This window comes from Triturus cristatus, chromosome 4_1 (genome assembly GCF_964204655.1).
Source record: "Triturus cristatus chromosome 4_1, aTriCri1.1, whole genome shotgun sequence".
NCBI lineage: Eukaryota > Metazoa > Chordata > Amphibia > Caudata > Salamandridae > Triturus > Triturus cristatus.
In genome coordinates this window covers 923,946,897-923,968,498 of record NC_140585.1, presented here as the reverse complement: position 1 = coordinate 923,968,498, position 21,602 = coordinate 923,946,897, and positions in this window count along the sequence as shown.

The window sequence follows — 21,602 nt, the reverse complement described above, 5'->3', positions numbered from 1 at the left end:
GAATGGTAAGAGACTGAAGTCACATTCAATCACCTGTTAATACAAGAAGACCGGGAAAATCGAGCAGAACAGTGAGTGATCTAGATTTTTATATACAGCAGAGCCGCCAGCATAATGCACTACCTAGTGAATCATCTCGTTTTATTCTGCAGCCTCTTTTGTTGGATCTTTGGGGCCGACTTAGGGATAAAATAAACAATTAATCCTTGACCAAAGCGCTACTATGCGGAAAAGAAACTGCCAAGGAAGACCTGTGTCACCTCTCAAGTTCCTTAAAATCACTTCCATTGACAAGATGCTGCAGAGCACAATTGGTGTGGTGGCAACAGAGATTAAATGAACTGAGAGACGGATGTCTGTCTATTGACCCGCTGGGTGGAACACAGTCACCAGCATACCTCTCTACGCAGTCCTCACATGCCCCTCGACAAGGATCAAGCGGCCCTGGTCCATATAGATGGCTTGCAAAGGGACTCTAAAAGTTCTCAAATTGAGGGAAATACTGCCAACGGGGCCATTAAAAAGACAGCTTCCACGCCATGCACCAAAAGCCTTCAAAAGTGCAGGCGAACCCATGGAAGTTACCAACTCTTCAAGTGTACACAACATTAGGAGAGATGAGGCTCAACCCCCTTGGATAGCAAGTCTTACAAGAGATATTCTAGAAAAGGTTAAAACCATCATGAGTGAAGAACTGTGTCCTCACATTATGCCACTCAATAAACTGAGCCAACCATGCGGAGAGGCGAACAAGAAATATGGGAGGGGTCCAACAGGTACAGGAACTTTGGATGTCAAACTGACCAAGTTGTAAAGGCTGTCCCTGCCAAGCTTCCAGGGCCATGTCTTGCGAATGTAATTAAAGGGATCTACAGCACACCAGGAGAAGGGCATCAGATGAGGACAATTGGTACATGTCCCAGGACACATCTGCTACTAGCAACTGCCTGCAGAAGAGCAGAGGGGGGAGTACCATCAGTGTCCAAGGGGGGCTGCAGTGAAACTTTCAAACATTACTTTGCCCCCAGCCTCTTGCCCCTATGTTGTAGTTCTAGCAGTGTTTCCGGAACTGAAAATGAACCAGAGAGAATCACATGAGGAATTAAAAAATAAATGTTTGTATTGGCTCTCAAGGCATAGGCACTTCTCTCTTCTAAGAGCAGGTGATTAACACGCAGTCAGTTGGATTTGGAAAAGTGTCAAAGGTAAGCCTGGGGACTGCATCGTCATCAATTTCAGTGACACACATCTGGCCTATAATTTGTTATTAGGCAATTTATCTACACAGTCCCAAAATTCGGCTGTGATGGCACCCCCAGGCTTGAAAAATCGACATTCCTGGCACATTCCAAATTCCAACTTGAAGCCTGTCCCCCAACCTCCTCAGATGTATGACCCTCCCCTCCTACACTATACATCTATACAATAGATATGAGGCACAGGTTGGAGTGAAAGACACATTAGGTCCAAAGAGACCACCGCTCCAGGGACCCAGAATGAAGACTGTCATCTTGTTAGTGCCGATGGAGTCATTGGCTTCCATTCCCCCAACCCATACCTGACCATGATAGGTTCAAATGGAGAGTCCCTTTACAGGGTAGCGGAACAGGAAAGAACTGGGGCAAATGTTTGGCTGGCCTCTAAGGCAAACGTGGTCAGGGTTGACAGAAATCTTCAAGTGGTCTCTGACCTTTATGGCATATCTCAAACGTCTTCCTTCTCAGACGCAGCGTGGGGGTATGGGTTGGACAATAGCGATAGGGCAAAACAGAGGATAGTTAACAGGAGGTAAGTTGATAGTTGCACAGACCCAGGCGGTCAGCCTCAGGAACACATACAGAAGGATGACAGTGAAGGGACCACATTAGTCACCAAAGCACCAACCAATACAATTAAGGTAGCTTCCGAGAACGTAGCGGGACTCAGAAAAAAGGTGGACGTTAGTGAATGGGGGCTATTTATAGACCAATATGTTTTGGTGTTATTCAAGGAAACCTATTCCAAAGAGGAACTACGGTGCCATAGCTTTGTTTCCTTTTTCAAGACTGCAGTGTCTAGTGGTAGGGGTAGACGCTCGGTGGGAGGGGGCGTTAATCATATGGATCACAACTCACCAGGGCAGTACGGCTAGGGAGATTCAGACAGGGTTGCCCGATATAATGTGTGTTTTGTAGAAATTCTTCCCTGCAGTAGTCATAGCATTAGTTAATGTTTACTCCAGACCGGTGAGTAATGGACAAGAATCCCCAGTATTGGAGCAATTAGCAAACCTTTTATCCTCTATTATGGGGTCTGCTTACAAGGTCATTGGGGGTGATTTTAACAACCATTTTGAGCCCTTGGGCATTAGACAGAGTGACACCCTAGGGCAGTGGTCTTCAAACTTTTTAAACACGCGGCCCCCCAGTGAAAAAAATGTATTAACCGGGCCCCCCTCAGAATATATTACAATTATACCATTATATTATGCAATGTTTGAATGTGTCTCGCCTTATTTAGGAGATATATTCAAACATTACAGTTAAATTATCTTACTGTTTAAAAAATGCAACCAAATAAATGATTGCCAAACATACTATTCTGGTCAGGCAGGCCTTACTAAAGTGTTAAAATACCCAGAGTGTGATCTTTAGAAATGGGGGTGTGGGTGTAGAAGAATACTTGGAGTCCCTTCCGTTTTGACATCTTTTCCCAGCCAGATCTAAATGACAAAAGTTGTTAGTGATGGCCCATTGCAGAGGCTTACTGCCACAATGTTTTTCTCCGGCTTAAAACAAAGCACTGCTGTGAGCTTAATGCTTCTTTTGGCCACAGTCTGGCGTTCCCCCTGGGATCACTTGAGGCCACCCTAGGGGGGCCCGCCCCCCAGTTTGAAGACCTCTGCCCTAGGGGATGAAGATATGTTGTGGGCCACACCAGCATTAACATTCCCCCTATCAATCAATCAATCAATCTTAGCATTTGTAAAGCACACTACATACCCGTGAGGGTCTCAAGGCGCTGGGGGGGGGGAGGCTGCTACTGTTCGAAGAGACAGGTCTTGAGAAGTCTTCTGAAGGTCAGAAGGTCTTCGGTCTGCCGTAGGCGCATGGGGAGGGTGTTTGATGTCTTGGCGGCGAGGTGGGTGATCTGCCGCCAGCGGTCACTCTTTGGATGCGGGAGACGGTGGCGCGGTCTGCGGAGCAGAGCTGGCGGGTGGGGGTGTAGAGGCTGAGTTGGCTATTGAGGTACGTTGGTCTGGTGTTGTGGAGCGCCTTGTGTGCATGGGTGAGGAGTTTGAAGGTTATCCTCTTGTTGACAGGGAGCCAGTGCAGGTCTCTCAGGTGCGGTGTGATGTGGCTGCTGCGAGGGATGTCGAGGATCAGGCGTGCGGAGGCGTTCTGGATGCGTTGAAGCCGTTTCAGGAGTTTGGCCGGGGCTCCTGCGTAGAGTGCGTTTCCGTAGTCCAGTCTACTGCCTGGGTGACCGTCCTTCTCGTTTCGGTGGGGATCCACTTGAAGATCCTGCAAAGCATGCGGAGGGTGTTGAAGCAGGAGGAGGAGACGGCGTTGACCTGCTTCGTCATGGAGAGGGTAGAGTCGAGGATGACCCCTAGGTTGCGTGCGTGATCGGTGGGTGTTGGGTATGTTCCTAGTGCAGTCGGCCACCAGGAGACGTCCCAGACCGAGGGGGTGGATCCGAGGATGAGGACATCCGTCTTGTCTGAGTTCAGCTTCAGTCGGCTGTTCCTCATCCAGTCGGCGACGGCCTTCAGTCCTTCGTGGAGGTTGGTTTTTGGCGGTGTGGGGGTCCTTGGTGAGGGAGAGGATAAGCTGGGTGTCGTCGGCGTAGGAGATGATGTTGAGGTCATGCACAAGCGGTGCCATGTAGACGTTGAACAATGTTGGGCTGAGAGATGAGCCTTGGGGTGCGCCGCAGATGATCCCGGTGGCTTCAGAGCGGAAGGGGGAAGCTCTGTGTTCTGCCGGAGAGGAAGGAGGAGGTTCAGTCCAGGGCCTTCTCCTGGATTCCGGCGTGGAAGAGGCATCTGTTGGGTGCAGTGGTGCGTGGTGGGTTTCCAGAAGGTGAAGTGGATGCAGCGGTGATCGGTCTAGTGGAGCTCAGTGGTGTGGTTGAAGGAGACGTGGGAGCTTGCGCAGAAGATGGGGTCAAGCGTGTAGCCGGCGGAGTGGGTGGGTGTAGTGACGAGTTGTCTGAGTCCGAGGTTGGCGAGGTTTTCGATCAGGGTGGAGGAGTTGGTGTCGTTGTTGTTCTCAAGGTGGAAGTTCAGGTCCCCGAGGAGGATGTAGTCCATGGAGGCGAGGGCGTGTGTGCTGACGAGGTCGGTGATGGAGTCGCTGAACTGTGCTCGGGGTCCAGGGGGTCTGTAGACGAGGGTTCCTCTGAGAGTGGTGTTGGGATCGGTGTGAATCTGGAAGTGCAGGTGTTCGGTGGTGCTGAGGGTGTCGTCTGCGTTGGTTGAGACATTGAGAGTGTTCCTGTGGGCGATTCCTCCTCCTACTCCATTGGTGCGGTCCCTGCGGGTGATCTTATAGCCTTCCGGGATGGCTATGGCGATGTCGTGTGCCGAGGAGGGGTTCAGCCAGGTCTCCGCCAGGAAGGCGACGTCTGGGGTGTGGGAGTCCAGTAGGTCCCAGAGTTCTACGGCGTGTTTGCGTTGGGGGATGTTGAGAAGGATGCATCTGAGGTAGTTGGGTTCTTTGGTAGGTGGGTTGGTGGGCCGGATGCTGGTGAAGCTGCAGTTCCGGCAGGAGAAGGGTCCTTGGGTGCACTTCGGGGCGACCAGGCAGCAGGTGCGTGATCGTCCGGCGTTGAGTGCGTGGAGGGTGCTGGAGTCGTAGCAGAGGTGGGCGTCGTGGCCCTATCAAGAAATGGTCTTCCCTAGCCCTACAAACAAATGCTCTTACATTGAACCATTCAATATGGGCTTATAATGGTCGAACCCAGTCAGATAGGCCAGGAGATCCTACGTTCAATAGGATAGGGTCCCAGTCTTTAATCGAATATGCTATTGTCAATGGCAAAATGCAGCCCTCGGTTTTAGATTTTGTTGTCGTATCTCGACAAAATAGTGATCATAATGTTTTGGCACTAGATCTGCAAGTACAAGATGCGACTAAGCGAGAGCAGTGCTGGGACCCATTCAATGCTGATTGATGCAGCAATCTCCTAATTCCATTAGTGCCATATGAGATACTGGGTAGCGCCATGGAAGATCTGTGCAAATGCACTGAGATGACAGGAAAAAGTAACCCGATAGAGGGAGTAGTCGAAATTCACTGTGTTAACAGCCTCTTTGAAGGACCTCTTATTTGTGGAGGTACGTTCCCGTCGGTACAAGCAAACTGTCCCCTCATGGTCTACTGGCTAATGTAGAAATGCCAAAACTGACTTATTAGCAGAAATAAAATCTAAAGACAAGAGCCAGATGCAAAGTGCTCGAGTCACATACAGGAATGCTATTAGATTGGCTAAAATAGACTGGGACCAGACTAAATCTGATTTTCTCCTCCAGTACCTCAAGCACAGAGTCTCGAGGGCTTTCGGGAATATAGTTACCTTTGGGAATAGGGAAGGAAGAACCAAATGGAATGGGCACTTTCGTCCATTATATGAAGGCTGGAGAGATAGGCAAAAGGGGTGAACAATGTTACTAGCCAGCATACAAGTGTCTTGCACCAGGACTATTTGCAGGACTTTCCCCCATCACTGCCATAGAAGTATGTAGTGCTATAGCCAAAGTAGCTCTTCACAAGGCACAAGGTGACCCGTATCTTACAGAACCAGATGTCTTTGGTCCATATCTGCAGGTTATTTTTAATGCTATATTGGTGGGAATGCCATTCCTAAATCCTGGGCTGGTGCAGAAATAATACCCGTGTGCAAGAAAGATTCCCCATGCTACCCGAGAACCACAGACCAATCAGTCTAATAGATGTAATGCAAAAGGTTTTCGCTAGGATAATACTGGAGTGGCTAACGGAGTGGATGGAGTACCATAGGACTTTAAGTATAGTACAAGCAGGCTTCAGGAAACGAACCTCCACCATTGATCATGTGTTCAGCTCCAACTACTTTATTGGAAAACAGCAGTGTTGGAGGGTGGTAGTTTATACCTAACTTTTGCGGACCTAAAGACTGCTTTTGATTTAGTCCCCAGGAACAAACTCTGGTCTGTATTACGCGATATGGGGGTCCCTACCTACCTTTGCCATATCATTAGGAGGCTGCATGAGGAAAGTTTTGCACAGTTCAGAGGTGGGAAATTGGGCGAGCTTTCAGAACCTTTTCCGGTGACTAAGGAAGTACGCCTGGGCTTGGTATTGGCCCCTACTCTATTCTGTCCGTATGTTAATGGATTGGTGGACTTCTTGAATGGGGTAAGAGAAAATAATGCTCCCAAAGACCTGTTCCTTCAAAACCCCAGCCATGATGTTTGCTGACAATACCTTACTTTTGTCAAAATCTCCCATGGGCATGCAAAGGATCTTAGATGGGTTAAGCTCCTTTTGTACTTCGCGGGGTCTTGAGGTTAATGTCGCCAAGACTAAATTTCTGGTTTTTAATCCAGTGCCCTCCACACGAGCTAGCCCTTTACTGAATGGAATCCCTTTGGAGAGCATCTCTACTTTTGACTACCTGGGTCTAACTCTTAATGAGTATAAGGACTGGTCCTTTCACATTTGCAATCAAAGGCTGAAACATGCGCAGAGCACCGGTGGTCTTTCCTAAGTACAAATGGCCTCCTTTTTTTTAAAGCCTTTTAGCCCCCTGGAAGAGATTTACAAAACCCAAGCCCTGGGAGCTATCATCTATGGGGCGGAGTTCTGGGGGCATGAGCCTGTGAAAGAGATCTTACCGGTGGTAAATAATATAAGGCAGCTAGCGAATCTTCCCTAAGTACTCCCCTAATTCCACTTCACTTAGATTTTGGTTTGAGGCCCATCACAAAGGGAATTGGTTTAGACCACTCCTCTTTTGGAGGAGAATCTGGGCTATGCCAGAGCAGATAGATCATAGACTTGCCCTGGAGGAACTACTGGAAGCAACTCGGGCAAAAAGCTTTCACTGGCTCTCCTATATCAGGGAAACCCAGTTTAGTATTGGAGCAGGATCCTTATGACAAGATCAGGCAGCAGCAGCAATATTGGTAATATCTAGGAGGAAACTTGTGGACAGCTTTAGGGAGTTCAAGCGTTCTTCTCTATTGACGGGTGTAACCTTGGGCTCTCTCACAGAGAGATTCTTTAAGATCAAAGATGTTTATAGTGCAGAGACATTCCTGGATGAGTTCAGCCAGTTTTAGCCAAGAAACTCTACTTACAATTTAGGCACAGTACCATCCCGTTGCACATCTTTACTAACGCCTGAAGTTGGGAGCAAGATGGGATATGCCCTTCATGTGGAGTTTTAGAAGAAACCGAGGCTCATGCTCTTTTCTTCTGCCCAGTCTACAAAAAGTGGATGGTCCAGATTGCAGGAATTTAGGGATCTCTATCGGCCAAATGGCCCTTAGATTAAGGAAATATGACACTTTCCAACCAACATTCTTTGCGGTCTCAAGGTACTTGTTTTCTATATGGTGTGTAAGAAAAAAGTTCATATGACATCTGGCAGATAGATGCTATGGTCTTAAACTCTGAATTTAAAATTGGTTAAATTAACGCAATTTTAGCTCTCATATTTAGGCCAGTCAATATGAGATGTGGCATTTGAGATGAATTATTTTTAATTCATGAATGGGTTTTATGTGGGTATATAAGGTGCCAGTCCCTGCCGAGATGATCCATGATACATTTTTATGTAGTGTTTTAGGGGTTTTTAAATTGTATATAATCAATTAGTGCATAATCAACATTATATTGTCATTTTTGTACAAATATGGTTTTATAAGTCGAAATATAGAACAATGGTGATGATAAAGACCTGGCTAGGCAACCTCACCTACAAGCATATTAACATTTGCAAATTCTTCCAGTTGACCTGATCCAGCACAAACCTTATATCGAATAGCATGATTTAAGCTTTTATGATATAGGGAAAGAACATTAGTATAATCACATTTATTTAGGTTTTATTGTTTTAAAATTTTATCCGTAACCACTGGCAGTGCACATTTTTATCTCACTTATTTCTGTGTTCTTGAGCTGCCCACACTAGGAAATAATATAGACAATCCTGGTGACATAGTGGACCCTTAATGAACCCACTTCTAAGGACATTTTTGTCTTTGGTTTTTGTCTTAGTATTGTGGCAGCACATTGACAATTCGAAGCATCATGATTTTAATTGTGATTGCAACGGTTTTATATACTCACACTGTTGAGCTGTGATTTATATCCATCATGTTTTTAAGTATTTATAATGCTTTTGCACTGTTCACTTTTATAGCTCATTTCACCGAAATCAGTGCAGTTAGTGGAGTCCCCTCAAGCCAATGGATGCAAGTATAGGTGGCTCTCAATGCCTCTGTATGTTCATAAAGCAGTCCAGGGGCTTGAAAACTTTGGCAAACTCTCTGGGGGGGGAGAAACATTTAGGAGGTGCAGACAGCCTTATGCCATTGGGAGGGCGCCCACTGGCACTCATCCGAGGATTAAGGAATGAGTGCGAAAAAAGGAGACAAGAAAGGTAGGGTGGCCCAAACTCCATTCAACATGACTCCAACACTCTGGGCCCACTGTTGAAAGTCCATCCTGTCTGTCCTATGCACAGCCTCTCTTTCCATCCCCACACTACACAAGAGGACAGACCTGTTTCCCTTCAAGCTGGTTGAGAAGTGAATGTATCATGGAAGGCTAGGAAAGGGGAGGTAGGGGTTCTGGCAAGTGGGACCGAAAACCCTTACACAGTGTCCTAGAAAGACCCCTACTAGAAGAAATGTCTGCAATGAATCCTGATCAATCTAGTCGGTTCTATGGTGGTACAAAGCATGCCTAAACCACACGGTCTCTACCACAACCGTGTCTTTAGCATGCATGCCTTTATCATGCACTCCTTTACCACGCAATTTTGTGGTGAAGACATGACAGGTAATGTGCATACGGTCTAAAGATCATACCCCTGCCTTGTAAACTGTCCCTTTTCTCTCACCCCTGCCCCTAAAAATTAAACCCACACCTCAAAAACTACCCTAGCCCCCCTGTCATGAGCCCTAAACTATCCCCTACATCCTACATCCTTAAACAACCACTACCCTGCTCCTTGCACTGTAAACTGTCCCCTTTCTGCCTGCGCTGAGCCCTAAAAAATAAACCTATACCCCAAAAACTACCCTGACCCAGCCCCCTGGCCTTAGTCCTAAAAACTGCCCCCCACCCTAAAAAACTACTCTGCTCCCTGCCCTGTAAACTGTTCCTTTTCCCTCGCCCCTAGTCCTAAAAACTGTCCCCCACTCTAAAACCTACCCTGATCCCCTCCTTGGCTCTAAAACCGACACTCACCCTGAAAAACTACTCACTCCACCCCAAGACCAGGGCCCCAGCCACACTTACCTCACCGTGTCCGCTCCAGAGCCCAGAGTCTTCATTTTCCTGTCTTCCCCTTCCGCTCGGCAACTAGACAGTGCATTGCCTTAACCACGCATGTGCGTTGTTAAGGCACGCGTGGCTCAGCCCGCGTTGTTAAGGCCGTTTCCCAATCAAGTCACTGATCCCTACGACCTACAGTAAACTTCGAGCCAGGCTCTGTGATCCAACAGAAGGGAGGTTCACTTCAGATGTCACTCGTGTCCTCTCACCTCACCCAATCAAGGTACTAAAGCTTGAAGGAGAAGAAGGTTGCGGGCAAACGTTCCTCCTTTCCAAATACATATGTATGTACCTCAGTAGGTTAATTCCTTTATTTGGGTGTAACAAAACACAAAGAGGTTGGAGTGAAAGTAGTTATTTTTTATTTGTCACTCATTGTTCTAATGAGGCTGGAAAGGTCCAGAGCCTTGAGCAAAACTCCTCCAGAACCCTAGGGATTCATATCTAGACTCAGAATCTCTGGACCGTTCTCCTTTATTTCAACTAAAGCTTGAAGGAGGCATGGGTCTTGCACCCAATTAGAGTGGAGGCATGGTAATCAGAAACAGATCTGTGTACCTCCTAAATATAGGAGACCACCTACAAGTGTCAAAAGAAGTCAACTGATACATCAAATTGCTCAGCAGGGCTACGGATGGGGTGCGAGTTCCCTCTCTGCCTATTCCGCACTGCAAATCCCTCCAGACACAAGAAGCATCAACATGCGAAGCCATCTGTGGCCTTGATCCCAAAGCAGACAGTTCTGGACTCAAATTTTCCATCAAAAGTGAAACTGTGGATGATCCAAGGGAGTTGAGAGGTTACAGGAGAGCTCCTGGCACAGAAAAAGATAGGAGCTGCTAACAGGGCACTAATGGGGCTCCTACTCCTTTGACCAGGAGCAGAGATGGTTTTGATGCAACTGTGAGAGGTAAGAAAGGATCCAGGGGCAGGGGTTTGAGGTCGGGGTCATTCTCCATAATCTGTCAACTATTTCAGAAGTCGGGAGGGAAGTGGCACAATGAATACTTAGGAAGATATAATATCCAAAAGAAAATGTGTTATTAAAGTAAAGAACTAGCTCTTCTAATGACACTTTAGCTGCAGGTCCCTTCTTGCCTTTGGAAGATTCCTTCAGCAATAATGTTAGGACCTGGATGCCAACGGAGAGCCAAGATGCCTCTCCCGGTCTTGTTTCCTGTAAAAAGTCTAAAATCTTTGTTGCTTCCCTGTAGGAAAGTGCCCCTTCTTTGCATGGTCACCCTTTAACTTTTGCCAGATACCTGATGCCAAATTGACTGAGTGTGTGCTGGGATCCTGCTAACCAGGCCCCAGCACCTATGTTCTTTCCCAAAAACTGTACCCGTGTACCCACAATTGGCACATCTCTGGCCACAGGTAAGGCCCTTGTGAAAGGTACCATCAGTACCAAGGGCTGCAGCACCTATTGTACCACCCTCAGAGACCCTGCACCTTAACACCCACACACTGCCATTGCAGGCTGTGTGTTTTGGTGCAGAGAAAATTGAAGGATCGACATGGCACACATCCCTGAGCCATGCCTGCAACCCACTGCCTGTGGCTTAGGTAAGTCACCCCTCCAGCTGGGTGCACTAGACCACAGGTGAGGGTACAGTTACATGAGCACTGTACCCCTACAGTCTCTTGGTCCATTATTAGATATTGTAATTGAAGTAAAGCCATAAAGAGTATATGGTCTGGGAGTTGGTCATTACGATCTCCACAGGCTCATAATTGCTTCACTAAAACCTGGGAAGTTTGTTAGCAAACGTCTCAATCCATTAAACCCACATGGATGCCAGTGTGGGATTTAATGTAAATGCACTCAGAGGACATCTTAGAGATGCCACCAGAAAACCGACCAACCTTGGTGTGGTTCCTGACTGACAGGTTTCTGGACCCCTGGGTAGAGGGCCTCTGCTCTCTGGGTCCAGAAACAAAGCCCATCCTGGGCAGATATGTCATGCCTCTTCCCCCAGGATGGACTAGGTCCACGAAGGGAAAGCTTCAAAGGCCTGCCACCTTTGTTAGCCGACCCTACCTTTTGCTGGCCCCAGCAAGTGGCTCCCACCAGTTCTGACCCTCACTTTGGGCGGGAGAATCAGCAGAAAAGGATTATGTTACTTTCCCAGTAAGCATCTGTTCTTGTCAGGTAGAGCTGTAGATTCACATGCTTTGCATACTCCTGTCATCTAGTGTTGGGTCCGGATGTTTGCAAGCTGTTTTTCTTCAAAGAAGTCTATCCAGTCACGAGGTAAGGTGACTCCTCCTTTCGGTGATAGTGCGCATGGGTATCAACTCCATTGTTAGATTGTTTTCCAGCAAGAGGGTGAGAATGGAGTAAGTGAGTGTAGCAAAGAGATGTCCATGAGTATATAATATAAATAAGGAGAACTGGAACAACTACAGGTGACCGGGGAGGTGGAAGACGCATGTGAATCTACAGCTCTACATGCCAAGAACAGATGCTTACTGGGTAAGTAACAATCAGTTCGAGGCATGTGTGCTGTAGATATATATGCTTTGCATAGACTATATAGCAGTATTTTCCCAAAGCAGTGGCTAACCAGTAGATTATGCTGTTGTCTGAAAAAGTATTCTTAGCACTGCTTGCCCTACATTGGCTTGTTGGCATGCTAATATATCCACACAATAGTGTTTGGTAAATGTGTGTGATGTAGACCATGTTGCTGCCTTACATATGTCTGCTATAGGAATGTTACCTAAAAAGGCCCTGGAGGCCCTTATTTTACCAGTGAAATGAGCTCTGGGTATAGATAACATTGTTTTAGCCTTTGTATAGCAAGTTTGAATGCTTTAACAATCCATCTGAAATGCCAGATTTAGAGATAGGATTGCCCTTGTGAGGTGGTGCAAATGAGACAAACAGTTTCTTTTTTACGAAAATCTTTTGTCCTTTCGATATAATACAAAAACGCTCTTCTGTCATCAAGTGTGTGAAGAGCTCATTCTGCTACAGAATCAGGTTGAGGGAAGAACACAGGTAACTCAACTGATCAGTTAAAATGAAAAGCAGAACCTACTTTAGGAATTAATTTTGGGTTGGTGCAAAGAACTACCCTATCTTTATGAAGCTGAAAGAATGGTTCTTCTAAGGTTAATGCCTGAAGCTCACCAACTCTCCTTAGTGAAGTGATTGCAATGAGGAAAGCAACCTTCCATAAAAAGAACTGTAAAGGACAATTATGTAATGGTTCGAAGGGTGAACCCATGAGTCTTGTAAGTAGAATGTTGAGATTCCATACTGGTGCCGGAGGTATTCTGGGTGGTATTACTCTTTTTAAGCCTTCCATAAAGGCTTTAATCACAGGGACTTTGAACAAAGATAAATGCTGTCTGTTTTGCAGATATGCAGCCACTGCTGCAATGTGCAATCAAATAGATGTGTAAGCTAAATTAGATTGCTGTAGGTGCAGAAGGTAACAAACAATGTTTTGAACAGATTCATCCAGAGGATTAATCTTGTTATTATAATATAAAACAAATTGTTTCCATTTTGCTACATAACAAGCTCTGGTAGTGGGCTTTCTTGCTTCTTTAAGAATAGTCATACAGTTTGGTGGCAAATTTATGTAGCCAAACTCTTTGACTTCAGGAGCCAAATCACTAAGTTGAGCTCCTTGGTGTTTGGGTGTCTGACTTCTCCATGGTTGTGAGAGAGAAGGCTGGAATTGAGGTGTATCTTTTGATGTGGAACTACTGAGAGTTCCAGAAGTATGGGGTTCCATGGTTGACTGGCCCATGTGGGAGCTATCAAAATCAGTGTGAGCGATGTTTGCCTGAGCTTCCTAACCAGAAATGGAAGGAGTGGGAGAGGCGGAAAAGCATAGGCAAATATCCTTGACCAATTGATCCACAGGGCATTGCCTTTGGAGAGAGGGTGTGTGAACTTAGAGGCGAAGTTTGGGCATTTTGCGTTGTCCACTGTGACGAACACATCCATTTGTGGGAATCCCCATTTTTTAAAGTATTGAAGGAGAACTTGGGGATGAAGTTCCCTCATGTATTTGCTGTCTCCTTCTGCTGAGATTGGCAATTTAATAGTTGACGCCTCAAAGGTGTTCTGCCAGAAGATGAATTTTGTGATGAATTGCCCAGCTCCAGATTGTATAAGAGAGACGTGACAACTGAAGAGAGCGTGTTCCCCTTTGATTTTGTATATAGTACATGGCTGCCATGTTGTCCGTGCGGACTAGGACAACTTTGCCTATGAGACTGAAAAGCTTTGAGTGCTAGAAATACTGCTAGAAGCTCTAGTTAGTTGAAGTAGAGATGTTTGTGCTTGTTGTCACAGAGACCCTGAATTGTGTAAATGTGGAGATGGGCACCCCAACCTGTGAGAGATGCATCTGCTGTTAGCACGATCTGTAGAACAGGGTCAATGGAAGGCTGTCCTTTTGAGAAGTTTTGTGGGTTCCACTACTGCAAAGAGCGATGGGTGCAGATGTCTACCAACACTATATCTGTTTATTGACCGTGTGATTGATTTCACTTCTGTGCTAAGCATTCTTGTAGAGGACGCATGTGTAGTCTTGTATGAGGCACTATTACAATGCATGAGGCCATCACTCCTAGCAGTTGCATAAAGAATTTGGCAGGCAAGGTTTGAATGGCTTGAAACTGTAGTAACAGAGTTTGAATATTGGGAACTCTGGCTGTACTGGGAGAGGCTAGAGCCGTGTGAGGATTGAGAGTCGCTCCCAGATGAGATTGTATTTGTAAAGGCTGTAGATGGGACTTTTGCACTTTAACAGTGAAGCCCAATTGGCGAAGTAGGTTTAGCGTGGTTTGAGTGTTGTAAACACTTTTGGTGTGTGCTGGCTTTAATGAGCCAGCCGTCTAAGTAAGGGAAGACGTGAATTTGTTATCTTCTGAGAAGAGCTGCCACTACTACTAGACATTTGGTAAAAACTCTGGGAGAAGTGGCCACTCCGAACTGATAGTATTTGCCTGCTATTAGAAATCTGAGATATTTCCGATGAGCTGGATGGATTGGAATATGGAAGTATGCGTCTTTTAAGTCTAGCGTGGACATAAAAATCGCCTTGCTGCAGAAGTGGAAGCACCTGTTGAAGCGTTACAATATGGAAATGTTCTGACAGTATGTACTGGTTTAACTGTCTGAGATCCAAAATGAGAGAGAGTATACCCCTGAACCTTGGTACTGTAGTGGAACTGGTTCTATGGCTTCCTTTTCCAAGAGAGATTGCACCTCTTGTTTGAATAACTGTATGTGGTCTAAAGAGTTTGTGAGTGCGAGGTGGAATATTTGGAGGATTGGTGGTAAGCTCCAGGCAATACCCATGTCGGGTAAGACCTATCACCCATTTGTCGGATATTATGGACTGCCAAATGGGGAGAAATGACGATTCTCCAATTTTCATGCAAAGAGAATCTTAATTTCATTAAAGACATACGGAGGCTAACATTATGCAAATACTTTTATTTGCTGCCCAACATGCAGCCCCTTAAAGAATGTTAATACATCACAATAAGTAGAATTTTAACAGTAAGATAACAGGACTGTGTACACTCTAATCTTCCTCTTAGGCTGCAATGACACAGGGATGAAACAATAAATTCCAGTTTTTCTTAGACGTTATCTGAGAAAAAATCAGAAACAAAAACTGTATAGTGAAAAGAAATAACTTCTTGATAAATCTAAAGATTTGCAAGAACAATGTTACAAATAACAATAAAGATAAGTATACTTAAATAAACAAATATTCCCAAACCCAAAACCTCAGGGAGAGGCAGGTGGGATAATGTTAGCCTCCGTCTGTCTTTAATGAAATCAAGATTCTCTCTGCATGAAAATTGGAGAATCGTCATTTCATTACAAGACCGGAGGCTACCATTATGCATGTTTAAAGCCATGTAGAGCTACACTGCTAACATGCTCAATTGGTCTCAAATAGAACTTTGATAAGGTGTCTGCATTAGACCAATCTGCAGCTTTAAGTATTTCAGGTAGGGATCCCCCAGCCAGAAATACTTTGCTAGCCATTGCTCCTCTTGAGGAATGAGCACCGAATCTGGAAAGGTCAACACCAGCCTCAAACATAATCAGTCTCACCCATCTGGCAAGGGTGGCAGAAGAAACAGGTCTATAAGGACTGACATAAGAAAGGATAAGTTGTTCGGAACCAGGAGGTCTAAACTCTTCCATTTTTCGGTCAGAACATTTCATACAGTTCACAACACATAACTTCTCGCAGTCATGAAAAGAGGGATAGAAGATAGATTCAGACATAGTCTTAGTTCTTCCCCAAATATTGAAGTGAACACTATTTGAGGAGTAGAATCTATTAGAAATTTCTAGAGCTTTAATATCAGAAACCCTACGAACAGAGATCAAGCACAAAAGGGTAGTTAATTTCATAGAGATTCTTTTAAGAGAAAGTAAATCATTAATTGGCCAGGAAGTGAAGAGATTGAATATTAAGTTACCGTCCCAAAGAGATTCGTAGCGAGCCTTGGGAGGTCTCTTCAATCTGATACCTTTCATAACCCTTTTGATTAAGGGGTTGCTACCAATAGCAATATTATTAAACAAGGCATGGCCTGAAGAGATTGCTGACCTGTAACAGTTGATGGTTCTATAAGAAAGGCCTAATTCGCAAAGTTGAGCAAGGTAGTTAGCTATTTGTTCTAAAGAGCTATGTACGGGATCCAGACTCCTTTCCATGCACCAACAAGACAATTTTCTCCAGGCGCCCTTGTATCTTTTTCTGGTTCCAGGTGCCCAGGAGTCTTCCAGAAGGTTTTTAGCTTCTCCTGAAAGGTCAGAATATCTTCCTGAACCCCTGAAATCCTCCAGACAAGAAGGTTCATCTTGCCTTCTAGAACCAGGGGATGTTCTTCTCCGCCCGGACCATGGAGAAGCCCTAGAGAGGAAGGGATCAGGCGCAGAAAGTCTATCGTTAGTTCCAAAACTCCTGGGAACCAAACCTGAGATTTCCAGAAGGGAGTTACTAGAATGATGTAGTACTGCTCCAGTCTCACTTTCCAGAGGAGTCTCTGAATCATCGAGAAAGGGGGAAAGGCATAAACTCTGAACCCCTCCCAAGATTGGAGAAAGGCATCTACCCCTGATGCAAGCGGGTCCGGTCTCCAACTGAAATATCTCTGAACCTGATGAGTCAATCTGCTTGCGAAAATATCTATTTGAATCGGACCCCACAAGTCTTGTATTAGAGCAAAAAAGGGTTGGATTCAATTTCCAGTCGCTGGAATCGTGAAGGAAGCGGGAATTCCAATCTGCTCTTAAATCCTGAATCCCGGGAATGAATTCTGCTCTGAGGGTAATCTTTTGATCCCAACAAAAGTACCAAATCTGTTTGGCAATATCCGAGAGATTCTTTGATCTCGTGCCACCTAGCCGATTTATATATGAAACCGCTGAAAAATTGTCTAGGCGGATTAGGATATTGGAGTTCTTTATAAGATCTCTGAAGCTCATAAGAGCGTTCAAAGCAGCCTACATTTCCAGGGAATTTATGTGGAGGGATTGTTCTTCTAAGGACCATCTGCCCCCAGTCTCTAAGCTGTTTAGGCGAGCGCCCCAACCTCGATTGCTCGCATCCGATTCTAGAGTAAAGTCTGGGATATTCCCGAAAATAGCTTTCCCGTTCCATGCCTGGAGGTTCTTCAACCACCAGAAAAGATCCTCTCGAGCGTCTTTCGATAGGTGAATTGAGTCCTCGTACCAGAGACCTTTTCTCAACCCATGAGCTTTCAATCTCTGAAGTCCTCTGTAGTGGATAGGACCGGGAGAAATAGCCTGGATAGAAGAAGATAGCAGACCTAACTCTCTGGCTAGGTCTTTCAAGCGAATAAGGTCCTTTGATAAGATAAGAGAGACAAGTTTCTTTATCTTGATAACTTTTTTGTGAGGCAGGATTAGGTTGGTAAGGATTGTATTTACCTGAAAGCCCAGGAATTCCAGTTCTTGAGTGGGGACCATGAGAGATTTCTCTGAATTTATGATAACGGCTAGATCCTGTAAGAGGTCTACGGTCATTTTGAGAGGATTCAAAATCTCCGTTTTGTCTTGAGACATAATGAGGATATCGTCTAGGTATATAATCAGACAAACCCCTCTTTCCCTCAGATAACTAACCACTGGTCTGAGTACCTTGGTGAAACACCAAGGAGCTGAGGACAGTCCGAAGGGGAGACATTGGAACTGATAGAGTCCCTTTCCAAGTGAAGCGGAGGTATTTTTGAGACTCTAGGTGCATAGGGATAGTAAAGTAGGCGTCTTTTAGGTCCAATTTTACAAGCAATCCTTGGCTTGTAAGATGTCCCTTAAGAGATGTATGCCTTCCATTTTGAAATGTCTGTAGGTTAGAAAGTTGTTTAAATATCTCAGGTTTATCACAGGTCTCCAACCTTTGTCTTTCTTTTTGACCAGAAAGATATTGCTTAAGAACCCTTCTGTGATATTGGATCTTGAGTAACCTTCACCCAATTGTGAGCAAAGTGTTTTAATCTTCCTGCCACTTTCAAGGGGAGAGAAGGCATTGAACTTACCTTGCAAGGTTTGGTTAGAGCTTCTGCATCTGCCACGAGATCTTGCACCCCTTGTTCTCTGGGGGTAAAAGTTTGAATTATGGCAGAAACCTCTTGAACGAAAGGAGCCTCTATCATCTTGGGGATAGAATTGGGACCGATAATATCCACGGCCGACAGATTGTCCCCTTCTGTCAGCCCTTCCAAAAAGTGGACGTCCTCCGAAAACTCTACGCATGCTAGATTGAGCTCTGCTAAAGGCGTTAAAGGTTGAAACGTAGTTTCCCAATGATTTAACGAAATTGTCTGCAAAGAGGAGGCCTTTGGTATCACTAAAGTCTTCCTTAGTAGATAAGTCTGCAAGTTTAGGGTTCATTTTAAGAAGAACTGCTTTTTTGTGTTCAGCGATAAGGTTGGCATTAGCATTGCCTACGAAGCAGATTGCTCTTTGAGACCAGCCTCTAAGTAGTTCTAAGTTCACCGGAGTATTGTTGGTCCTAGCCTCTTCTGTGATGTCCAGGATCTTAGAAAGAGGTCCAAGTACGTCCAGCAATTTGTCCTGGCATTGTTTCAGGCATTTTTCGATCCCTTTTCTTGGGTCTCTTCCAGATTTAAACTGGAAGGTAATTAACTCTGGATCCAGATTGGGGGTGTTGCAGACGTTATCCTCCAAAGAGGGGCGAGGGCATTAATTACATAGTAAATTGCGAGTTTCCCTGTCTAAAGGTTTTTTTAACTCTTTGAGACAAGTATTTCCCCACGTGGTCCATAGGCCACCATTCAGTACTCCGGGGATGGCGAATAGAAGATGGGTTAAACATCTCTCCTCCGAGAGGGTCTTTAACAATGCAAAATGAAGTAGAGGGTTGTTTCAGATCCGCATCAAGATCCTCCAAGTTATCATGAGGGTCAAAAATAAATTCGTCAAAGTCTGAACTTTCAAAATCATGAAAATTAAAGTGAGAAACTTGAGGATTGTCAGAATCATTTGTACCGTAAAGGTTACCCAAATCTGTCATGCCACTATGGGCAACTCTTCTCTCAGTCCCAAGAAGATGGGATCTCTCTTTTGTGTTGCTAAGAACACCCAGATCTATTGTAGCGCAAGGGCTACCATATTCATTGGTATGAGTTAATGCTTCATTCATATGTTTCCTTTTTTGCGAAACTTTCTTATGTCTAGAGTTAGAGGGTGAATCGCCAACTGAAAGAGAGAAATAAATCTCTTCTACAGGGGAATTCCTTTCTTTTGGATAGTGCGGCATTGACAGTTTCTTTGACAGAAGACTTAAGTTCTTGGCCCAAAAGAATTTCACCCATTAGCTCTTTAGTTGACTGTTGGGGAAGTAAAGGATCGGAATCCATTTAGTAATGAGGATCTTGAATATATATATTTCTTAAAGTGTATAAGGTCACCTTTTTAAGGAAGGTTTAAAATATTAAGGGCCAGTAAGTGAATAAATATTTTTTACTCATATTATCCGGTTAATTTCAAATAATATAAGATCTTGTGAAGTTCCCTTTAAGGAATTATTGCCTGCGATGTTCAAAAAGGCCACCGGGTGGTGTAGCAGTCTCAATTAGGCTTAAAATAGAAGAAATAACCAGGACAAGGCTCCGACTCGACAGGCACCGTTATGCGATTGAAATCGTAACGATGGAAACCTGCCGAGTCGGAGTTGAAAGGACGCGTTGTCAGGGACACGCGTAGGTAAACAAAGCCATAAATATAGTCGTATTAACAATAAATAACTGTCACAACAAAAGGGAGTACTTAGCTGTGTCCGGAGCAGCAAACAAAAGAGGAAGATTAGAGTGTACACAGCCCTGTTATCTTACTGTTAAAATTCTACTTATTGTGATGTATTAAACATTCTTTAAAGGGCTGCATGTTGGGCAGCAAATAAAAGTATTTGCATAATGGTAGCCTCCGGTCTTGTAATGAAATTGTTGCAGTATTCCCCCGACAGGTGTTAAATAATCGAGGGATATGTGGACAAGTCACCGTTTGTTGGGAGAAGGGGAGTTAGGCGCTGAGGAACCTCTACCCCTGCCTTTGGAATTTTCCCTCTATACCCTCCTCTATAAAAATCTCTAGAGGGAGAGGATTGGTTGTAGCCTTTATAAGGGAAAGCATTTGGGTCTGAGGATGTTGTCTTGGACCCTCCTCTGTAAAAGGAGCGGCGACAGGAACCTTTATTTTTTGTGTGGATTGGAGCGCTCCCATGCACTTTGCCACGTCTGTGTCCTTTTTTGTAAAGGCCTGATCGATTTAAGGACCAAAAAGTGTTGCTTATCAAAAGGGGTGTTTAAAATGGACTGCTGAACCTCAGGTTTAAACCCCGAAATCCTAAGCTATGCATGCCTTCTGAGGAGAATGCTGGTATTTATCTCCTTAGCCGCAGTGTCAGCAGCATCTAGAGCACATCTGATAGAAGACTTAGAAATGAGTTTTCCCTCCCAAACTAACTCTTGTGCTTTATTTTTGTGTTCGTCTGGGACATATTAGAGCAATTGCTCCATCTCATCCCAGTGTGCCCTGTCGTACCTAGCTAGTAGGCCCTGTGTGTTTGCGATGCACCAGTGGTTAGCGGCATGAGTAGCTACTCGCTTCGCCAAGGCGTCTATAAGTTTAGATTCTTTGTCTAGGGGAGGTGCATCACCAAAGATTTGTGAATTAGCTCTTTTGCGAGCATCGGACACTACTAGGGAGTCGAGAGGTAACTGTCCTTTGATAAAACACAGGATCAGACGGAGAAGGTTTATATTTATTATCGACTCTGGGAGTTAAAATAAGAGCTCGCACATGGTCTTTGAAGATGTCATCTGCATACCTCATCATGCTCTTTAGTATAGGGAGTGTTTGGCTGGACCCAAGTGTGTCAAATAAAAACTCTTCTTCTAAGGACTCTTTATGTAAGGCCACCACGTGATGCTCTGCTCCTCTAGAAATAAGTTCTTGATAAGCTACATTATCATTTGGTGGTGATGGCTTTGTAGGGTAAAGGTCTGGATCAATATGCCCTGGAGGGACAATGGTATAATCATTCCATGGGTCTACAGGTAAATGAGTGTCTTCATCAATATCATCCCTTTCAGGCTGTGTATGTGGAGATTCCTTAGGTGTTATGTGTAAGGGACCGTTTCCGACCGAAGATCAGAGTGTTTTCTCGATCGATTCATTAACCGGAGAACAGGGAAACATGTACGAGAACAATACCATTGAGGGTAGAGTGGATTGCGCACCAAGGGGAACCCGAAGACCGGTTTCAGAGCGCAGCAATATGCGTCCGAACCCGACGGCGGAAAAAAACAATCTAACAATGGATTCGATGCCCATGCACACTATCACCAAAAGGAGGAGTCACCTTACCTCGTGACTGGAAAGACTTTCTTAGAAGAAAAACAACTTGCAAACATCCGGACCCAACACTAGATGGCAGGAGTATGCAAAGCATGTGCATCTACAGCACACATGCCTCGAACACCAAGTTGCCCACCTTTGCCTACCCCACTCCTCAGGTGTGGGAGGCAAGG